This window comes from Schistocerca cancellata, chromosome 9, assembly GCF_023864275.1.
Source record: "Schistocerca cancellata isolate TAMUIC-IGC-003103 chromosome 9, iqSchCanc2.1, whole genome shotgun sequence".
Lineage (NCBI taxonomy): Eukaryota > Metazoa > Arthropoda > Insecta > Orthoptera > Acrididae > Schistocerca > Schistocerca cancellata.
In genome coordinates this window covers 254,042,935-254,053,195 of record NC_064634.1, presented here as the reverse complement: position 1 = coordinate 254,053,195, position 10,261 = coordinate 254,042,935, and positions in this window count along the sequence as shown.

Here is a 10,261-nt window from a genome sequence, read left to right as displayed (position 1 = left end):
CAGCTTTGGAAAAAGACATTTAGTATTTCGGCCTTTAGTCTGTCATCCTCTGTTTCAGTAGCATTTTGGTCACAGAGTATCTGGACATTTTGTTTTGATCCACCTACTGCTTTGACATAAGACTAAAATTTCTTAGAATTTTCTGGCAAGTCAGTACACAGAACTTTACTTTCGAATTCATTGAACGCCTCTCGCATAGCCCTCCTCATACTACAATTTGCTTCATGTAATTTTTGTTTGTCTGCAAGGCTTTGGCTATGTTTATGTTTGCTGTGAATTTCCCTTTGCTTCCACAGCAGTTTCCTAACTTGATTGTTGTACCATGGTGGCTCTTTTCCATCTCTTACAATCTTGCTTGGCACATACTCATCTAACGCATGTTGTACGATGGTTTTGAACTTTGTCCACTGATCCTCAACGCTATCTGTACTTGAGACAAAACTTTTGTGTTGAGCTGTCAGGTATTCTGTAATCTGCTTTATGTCACTTTTGCTAAACAGAAAAATCTTCCTATTATTTTTTAATATTTCTATTTATGGCTTAAATCATCGATCCAGTAACCGCTTTGTGATCGCTGATTCCCTGTTCTGTGTTAACTGTTTCAAATAGTTGGGGTCTGTTTGTCACTAGAAGGTCTAATATGTTATCGCCACGAATTGGTTCTCTGTTTAACTGCTCAAGAAATTTCACTGGATTCTTTGTCCCTGCCACCCATTATGAACATTTGAGTCTCCCTGTCTATATCTGGCAAATTAAAATCTCCACCCAGAACTATAACATGGTGGGGAAATCTACTCGAAATATTATCCAAATTATCCTTCAGGTGCTCAGCCACAACAGCCGCTGAGCCAGGGGGCCTATAGAGACATTCAATTACCATGTCTGAGCCTGCTTTAAGTGTGACCTTCACCCAAATTATTTCAAATTTCAGATCTCCGTCAATTTCCTTCAATAATATTGCACTTCTTATCACTATAAACACGCCTCCCCCTTCACTGTCCAGTCTGTCTCTGTGGTATACATTCCAATCTGAGTTTAGGATTTCATTACTGTTTATGTCTGGTTTCAGCCAACTTTCTGTCCTAGTATTATATGGGCGTTATGACCGTTTATTAATGAGAACAGTTCTGGGACTTTTCTATAGATGCTCCTGCAGTTTACTATTAGCACATTAATATTGTTATTCCCTGTTGCATTTTGCCAACTCCTACCTTGCTGCGTCTCAGGAGGCGTCTTGTCTGGCCTAGGGAGGGAATTCTCTAACCTAAAACACCCACATGTGCACTCCACACGTACTCTGCTACCCTTGTAGCCGCTTCCTGCGTGTAGTGCATGCCTGACCTATTCAGGGGGACCCTACATTTCTCCACCCAATAGCGGAGGTTGAGAAATTTGCACCCCAGATCTCCGCAGAATCGTCTGAGCCCCTTCCACTCGGCTCCAAACCAGAGGACCACAATCAGTTCTGGGAACGATACTACAAATAGTTATCTCTGATTCAACCCTGCGAGCAACAGTTACATTTAGAATTTAGAAAAAGTTAATGAACAGGTTCATAATCTAGAAAAGCACTGTAAGGAAAGTCACATTGTATAAGCAAGTAAAATCAAAGAAGGAAAAGACGTGTGTGCAAAGTTTGGTATAAAATGGCTAGTAAAATTACTAACATAGAAACTGATATCCAGAAATTCAGTACCAGTGTTAATGAGCAATTATGTGAGCATGAGGGTAGACTAAACCGAGTCGAGCAAAATCTTAATAATCATAGTGGTTGTGTAGTAATTAATGGTATGGTAGTAGAATTATCTGAAATTTCATATATAACTCAGCGACAATTTTTGAAATTTGAACCAAAAAAGAATGTTCATCTAAAGCATTTTGGAGTGACTTTGAAGATGTGTTACCTACAGTATGGAGTGACAAATAAATATATTGCATTCATAACCTCTAATCTAATGGGAGAAGCTAGAATCTGGGGGAATTTAGCTTCTGACAAATATGACAGTTTAGCAGATTTCAAACAAGTCATTTTCAATGAATATTGGGGAAAAAGAAAACAAATGGAAGTTTTGAATAAATTTTGGTCAGGGGAAAAATACAATCCCAAGAGAGACAGTATTAAAAGGCTTGTGCAAAAGTGGTTTACGACTTTACAATATTTAAATGCCAAAGTTGAAACAGAACAAATTATTGTGGGGATCGAAAACAAGTTGCCACTGTATTGGCGAAATAAGTCTTTTCTGCACCTAGGGATGACATTGACCAGTTTATTCATTATCTTGAGTGAGTAGAAAACATCTTAGAAGAAGAGGAAAATAACAGAATAGAGTACAGGCATCCTGTTAGGGCAAATGACAACAGAAGCGAAGTCAATGTAACCAGAATAGGAGTACAAAGGGGTAATGGTTACTGGGGTAGATACAGAGGGAGAGGAGGTACTGATGGAAGTAGGTTCAATGACTGTGTACAATCCTTTGATTGCCATCAGCTCCAGTCTGATAACATAACAGGTAGGTGCGGTCCAACAGCTGACAGAAACGTCAGAGGCAGTGACGTCACACAGGAGGAAAACTGTTAGCAGTCTGTAATGAAACTAGCATTTGCAGACTGAAATCACATAAGTTAAGGCCGCTAGTGACGCCCTTTATTAAGAAGGCACCTACTGAACACCATTTGGGTAGCATAATAGAAAATAGAAGGGTAGAGGAGAATGACACTGCAAAACAATTTGGTTATGCAGTAAATTCTATAGTTTTTAGTGAAAGGGAAAGGCCAAATAAAGATCGCAGGAACCATATTAAGAAGGAACTAAATACTGGAAGTGAAGACTCAGATCAAGAGGTGGGGGGGATGGATCAGTACTGCAGAACAGATGAGAGGCTACCTGTAGATTGTGGAATTAATATTATGGAAACACAGGAATTTGTGAATGCTCTCCCTGAAAGAAAAGATGTAACTATTATGCCAATGAGTGGATTAAACATTATTGTGGCCACTGGCAGAAGCAAAAAGGTAGTTACGCAAGAGTTGATGATACCCATTGCTCTAGGTGAGGTTCAGTTGGAGCACAACTCTTTGATTATTAAAGGACTTAGTGTTGAGATGCTTGTAGGTGCCTACTTCTTTCAAAAATACCTAGGTAAATTGGATTTTGGAAATATGGAGGTGGTAATTGTAGTATGGGATAAAATCATAACTGTTCCTTTCAATGGAGAAAGATTTTCTGTTGCTCAAGATTTGCCAATACATCTTTGCAGGACAGCAAAGTTAATTGAAGGCTATTATGAGTATGGTGAAGAGAGAGAAGTAGGCCTATCAGAGGCAAGGGGATGGCGTAATGACAGTGATTTGAATGACAACATAATGGAGCAGCAATTAAACAGCAACAACTAAAAAGCCTAAGAGGGCATTGCACTCTATGCAATGCTAAGTGTTTGATGAACACTAGGTGCTTGAGTGATTAACAATGCTATTTCCATTTCTTTTCATATTGTCAATCTTCCTCTTCATCATTCAGAACCAATGTCTATCATCTTTCTTTCTTCCCTCTCAATAAATAGTGTTGGAATAGAGTTTGTGGAGTAGTACAAAGTACATAGAGAGTTAGTGTCCCAGTAGAAACTAAAATGACTAATCAGATGAGAGAGAATTGCCTGTTAATGATAGAAAAGTTTGCTTTAATGTGACAGTACAGTAATATTGCAAGAGATTTTAGAAGTTTTTGTGACTTGTAAAGATGTTGTAAGAGTAATGTGTCAGAAGCAAGAGAGGATTGCCTGACTACTGAGTAAAAAGAATTTTTGTATTTGAGATGATTTGAAAGATACAGAGAGGTTAACTTATGTGGATTCTAGTAATTTCAATAACTTGTATTCCTTAAATATGGTATATGAGAAGTGCAGAGCCACTGAGGTGGCATGGGTTATGCTCAAATTTTCTACATGGACTTCTGGTATTCTTTGACAATAATAATGTATTCCTTAGGTAAAGGTGTGTCTAATATGAGGACTTTACTAAAACCGCAGAAGCTGTCAAGGATGATTTACACACCTCCTAAGTGTATAAAGACTTTATGTAAAATAGATATTTTTGATATATAGTAGTATGTAAGAGATGTCTCGAATCTACTAAGTAGACATAAGTAAATTTTAGTAATGTGATAAAATTGTTTTCTCTTTTAGTATGATGTAGATAGGAGATGCTGATGGACTGCAGCAGATGGGCTGAATTGTTTTCAGTGCTCATTAATTTAGTATTTATTTATGTACTGAGTAATGTTTTTCGGAGCTGCAGATGGTGGCGGAGATAACTTGTCAGGATATTATACGATGTTCTATTTTGTTCTTTGTGTACAGTAGCTTATTTGTGTGAAGGCAAGCAGTGAATTCTGATTTTCTGAAAGAGGGATAAGAAAGAGAAAATTTGAAGTAGTATTTATTGTAACAGTAACTTGCTTAAATTACACACAGATTTTGAAAATAATATTTCAGTAGCAGTACCAATTTTGGGTGCACTATTAAAATTTTTTAACAGCAGTTAATTCATTTTTCATTGAATTAATTCATACTAAAGATAAAGAGATGTTGAGTCTTGATGAGCTATGATTCATGTTTTTTAAAAAGAAAACTTTGGATAAATAAGAAGTAAATTGTGAAGGACAGTAAAGTTTTCAAAAAAAAATTTCATGGAATTCTTTGCTTTCGACCTTAGAGCAGCAATTGCAGACTAAAGTAAAAATGTTTGTTAGGATTAGGATGCAGAGATAGAGAATGGATGCTGAGGTGTACTGTATATTACAGGTGCTGAGAGGGAACCCAAGATTGAGACAGAGCTGGACGCTAAATCTCAGTGATGAGCCATTTTGTGATTCCAGTGTAAGTGCTTAGGACCCATACTCATTTTACTTCATTAGTGAAAACATGGGAACACCCCCAAAGTGTCAAGAATAGACGACGTAATGAAAAAAAGAATATATATGTAATAGAGGGAAACATTCCACGTGGGAAAAATATATCTAAAAACAAAAATGACGTAACTTACCAAACGAAAGCACTGGCATGTTGATAGACACACAAAACAAACACAAACATACACACAAAATTCAAGCTTATGCCAACCAACGGTTGCTTCATCAGAAAAGAGGGAAGGAGAGGGAAAGACGAAAGGATGTGGGTTTTAAGGGAGAGGGTAAGGAGTCAATCCAATCCCGGGAGCGGAAAGACTTACCTTAGGGGGAAAAAAGGACAGGTATACACTCGCACACACACACACACACACACACACACACACACACACACAAACACAAACACATATCCATCCGCACATACACAGACACAAGCAGACATTTGTGTGGCCTTTACAAATGTCTGCTTGTGTCTGTGTATGTGCGGATGGATATATGTGTGTGTGTGTGTGTGTGTGGGTGTGTGTGTGTGTGTGTGTGTGCAAGTGTATACCTGTCCTTTTTTCCCCCAAAGGTAAGTCTTTCCACTCCCAGGATTGGAATGACTCCTTACCCTTTCCCTTAAAACCCACATCCTTTCGTCTTTCCCTCTCCTTCCCTCTTCCCTGACGAAGCAACCATTGGTTGTGAAAGCTTGAATTTTGTGTATATGTTTGTGTTTGTTTGTGTGTCTATCAAGATGCCAGTGCTTTCGTTTGGTAAGTCACATCATCTTTGTTTTTATATATATGAAATTCCCAAACCACCTTCCCTACCCTCTGGCTCTTAGCCTTGCAACCACCTCTGGTGTAAAACCTGTCCCATGCACCCTACCACCACCACCTACTCCAGTCCTGTAACCCGGAAGGTGTACATGATCAAAGGCAGAGCCACATGTGAAAGCACCCACGTGATTTACCAACTGACCTGCCTACACTGTCAAGCTTTCTATGTTGGAATGACCAGCAACAAACTGTCCATTCACATTAACGGACACAGGCAGTCTGTGTTTGTTGGTAATGAGGATCACCCTATGGCTAAACATGCCTTGGTACATGGCCAGCACATCTTGGCACAGTGTTACACCATCCAGGTTATCTGGATACTCCCCACTGACACCAACCTATCAGAACTCTGGAGATGGGAACTTGCCCTTCAGTATATCCTCTCTTCCTGTTACCCACCAGGCCTCAACCTCCGCTAATTTCAAGTTGCTGCTGCTCATATCTCACCTGTCATTCAACAACATCTTTGTCTCTGTACTTCCGCCTCAAATGACATCTCTGCCCAAACTCTTTGCCTTTACATATGTCTGCTTGTGTCTGTATATGTGCGGATGGATATGTGTGTGTGTACGAGTGTATACCTGTCCCTTTTTCCCCATAAGGTAAGTCTTTCCACTCCAGGGATTGTAATGACTCCTTGCCCTCTCCCTTAAAACCCACATCCTTTTGTCTTTCCCTCTCCTTCCTTCTTTCCTGATGAAGCAACCGTGCAAAAGCTTGAATTTTGTGCCAGTGTTTGTGTTCGTTATTGTCTCTATCAACATACCTACGCTTTTGTTTGGTAAGTTACATCATCTTAATAGGGAAACATTCCACATGGGAAAAATATATCTAAAAACAAAGATGATGTGACTTACCAAACTAAAGCGCTGGCAGCTTGATAGACACACAAAGAAACACAAACATACACACAAAATTCAAGCTTTCACAACCAACGGTTGCTTCATCAGGAAAGAGGGAAGGTGAAGGAAAGACAAAAGGATGTGGGTTTTAAGGGAGAGGGTAAGGAGTCATTCCAATCCCGGGAGCAGAAAGACTTACCTTAGGGGGAAAAAAGGACAGGTATACACTCGCATACAGACACATATCCATCCGCACGTACACAGACACAAGCAGACATTTGTAAAGGCCAAACTGTCTGCTTGTGTCTGTGTATGTGCAGATGGATATCTGTGTGTATGCGAGTGTATACCTGTCCTTTTTTCCCCCTAAGGTAAGTCTTTCCGCTCCTGGGATTGGAATGACTCCTTACCCTCTCCCTTAAAACCCACATCCTTTTGTCTTTCCTTCACCTTCCCTCTTTCCTGATGAAGCAACCGTTGGTTGTGAAAGCTTGAATTTTGTGTGTATGTTTGTGTTTGTTTGTGTGTCTATCAAGCTGCCAGCACTTTCATTTGGTTTTGAAGGTTGAATTTGATTCTAAAGTATTTTTCAAGTATAGTTTTCTCTTAGTTTTCACTTCATTTGGTTTGGTGGAAGATTTTGTTAATACTTGCAGCATGAAATGACATAGATGCATTTGTGAATGTTGATTAGAGTAAAGCAGTTTGAGTGCGAATATGATCATGAAAGATTAATCTGACTGGCTGTTTGTTTTGATCAACCAATGAGAGTGAAGTCTTTCCCTCACATTGGAATGAGTCATATGCCCTGAGAGCAATGGCATTCAGTCCGTCATGGACTAGCTGCCAGACGAGAAGGTCATGTTAGATGTGTCCGAAAAAAATAATTGGTAAAATGAAGAGTATTGGGTAAAAACAGTCTTGGTTGCAATTTTAGTTTTTTTATTTTTCACCTACATGTTTTGCCTTATTTTGGCACCTTCAGGTTATCTTAATCTGGTATTTCTTAGAAGGATCATTTAGTCAGTGTAGCCAAAGGGCATCATCGATTATATCAGCCCAACATCGACTTCGTGAAACTCAGTAAAAACTCCATCTAGAAAATTATATGTCTGTTATTATTTGCAGGTTTATTTTGTTACCTGAGTTACATGGACTATGCAATCGTAAGTAAGAATGATGGTTTTCTTCAACACTGCTTTTAACATCATCTGCATAGTCCCTACGAATGCAGAGCAACGGACTGTGAACAGACACTATACTGAGGTAGGTGGACATTAATTTTGCAGTTTGCTTCACTCAGTGCTAGTGATCAAGAGATGAACCACCCTGCCGCACTACAGCTAAACATGCCAAAGTGGATGCCTTTTCCCGTCTTCCTGTGGGTCCTGATCCTGACTTTGATAATTAAGAAAAGCTTTGGTTCCATATTGATACTGAAACTCAGGCTGTGGTTGAGGATTTCCCCATTACAAGCTTGTGCATAGCAGCTGCTGTTGCTGCTGATCTAGATCTCTGCCAGTTGGTTCAGTTTGTTCAATAGGGCTGGCCAGATAAACAGGTGGGTCAGGTTTTAGACTCCCCTGTGCAATTATTTTTCCTTATGGTTTTGCCTCTGTGTTTCTGATGGTGTTTTGCTGTTGTCCACAGAAGACCTCTCTCCCAAAGTAGTCATTCCCACCACACTACGGCATGAGGTTATACATCTTCCTCACCAGGGCCATTGGAGAGTTTCATGCACTAAACTGTTAGGTTGGAGACATGTTTTTTGGCCAGAAATTGATGGAAAAATTGTCTATTTTGTTGCAACTTGTGAGAAGTGTGCCTGATAGCAGGCAGCTCCCAGGGCACCCCTGGCCCACCCTCCACCAGCCACAGGAACACATTCATGTAGATTTATTGGGCTCCTTCTTGAATTCCTGTGGCTCTTGGTTAGGGATGCATTTTCCTGGTTTCCTTACATTCTCCCGTGTGCATCAATGTTAGCTGATATCACAATTTGTACGCTTTTGAGGTTTTTTTCTATTGAGGGTTTGCATTAGTTTCCGATAGTGGACTCCATTTCATTTCTCATATCTTTCAGTTGTTTTGTTCCTGTCAGGGCATTCATCATATTACAGTTTTGCAGGAGAACTTCTGTGAATTTTGGAAGGTAGGAGATCAGGTACTACTGGAAGTAAAACTTGAAGATGGATCATGAGACATGCTTGGATAACTCAGTCAGTAGAATACATGTCCATGAAAAGCAAAAGTAGTTGGTCCAGTCCAGCACAATATCCATTCTTTAAGGAGTACTAGTTCTGCAACATTGCAGGAGAGCTTCTGTTAAGTTTAGAAGGTAGGAAACGAGGTACGGAATTAAAGCTGTGAAAATGGGTCGTGAGTCGTGTTTGGGTAGCTCAGTCAGTAGAGCAATTGCCTGCGAAAGGCAAAGGTCCCAAATTCGAATCTCAGTCCGGCACACAGTTTTAATCTGCCAGTAAGGTTTATGGGTTCATGGTGTCAATTCTCTCCAGCACTACTTCAGACATTAGTCGACTCCATGCCACATTGTGTCACAGCACTTCTGCATGGTCTCAGGGGCCCTACACAATATTAGGTAGGTGTACCAGCTTCTTCAACTTGAAATGTAACAGTCTAATTGAAACCCATTTAAACATGTAAATTTTAACCATAAATGGTAGTTTCTGACATAGGGGTATATGGAAATATGTACCTGTGGAAAAGTTACGAAGAAAATCCTTATGGAATCTTAATTACACTAATGTGTAGAAGCTCTGTAAATGAAGGGAAGAATTCCCATGAAGGAAGTCTCTAGTAATTAATAACAAAATGTAAATGTATTATTGTAAATAGATATTCGAGAAGCTATTCTCAAATAGATTATCAGACGTATACTAATATTGTAGTGTACTAGCTGTTCTGGAATAAACATACATTTATATACATATTTTCAGTTTTTCTATGTCAATTTTAATTGTTAATTAATCAAAAAATGATTCTAAACAATGCCGAGGATTGTTTAGGATTGTTAAGAAAGTATAAATAGTTACAGCCATGTTGGCAAAAGGGGTCAGTACTTTGAGGGTATTTGGGCAGAAAGCATGTAGCTTGTTGACCATGATTTATTTCATTATTGTAAGTATGTTACAACTTATTTCAGATTTGTAAAGAAGCTTTTATGTACTTGTGATTGTAATAAATGTTCAGCGGGAACATAATACTGGATTAATTATTTAGAAATAGCTTTATAGTTTTTTTTTATTATTTTATTATTTTATTTTTTATAGTAGCTGTTTTCCTGGCCTTCTGCTATGGCAAACTGCCAGCTATGATAAGTAAAATCATGCATAGTAATGTTATAAGTGGTGTATGGAGCTGGGATGTAGTGTAATTCTGTAAACTAATCTTGTATTTTGTTTCAGAGTTGACTGACTTGTTGAAATAATATTCATTTGTCCGAGAACAGAACAATGAAGAAAGATAGTAACACTACAAAGAACTTAATGATACTTATGTTAAAATTGCAACTTGGAGAACCAACTGTAAGTACAAAACTTATTCGAATTTTTACTCTTGGAAATCATTTTTTTTGTCTGCATTGTTATTATGGAGGATAATAGGGAGGTTAACAACAATAGGGAAGTTGATGATAATGGGGAGGTTAATGGAAACATGCAAAATAGTGTAGA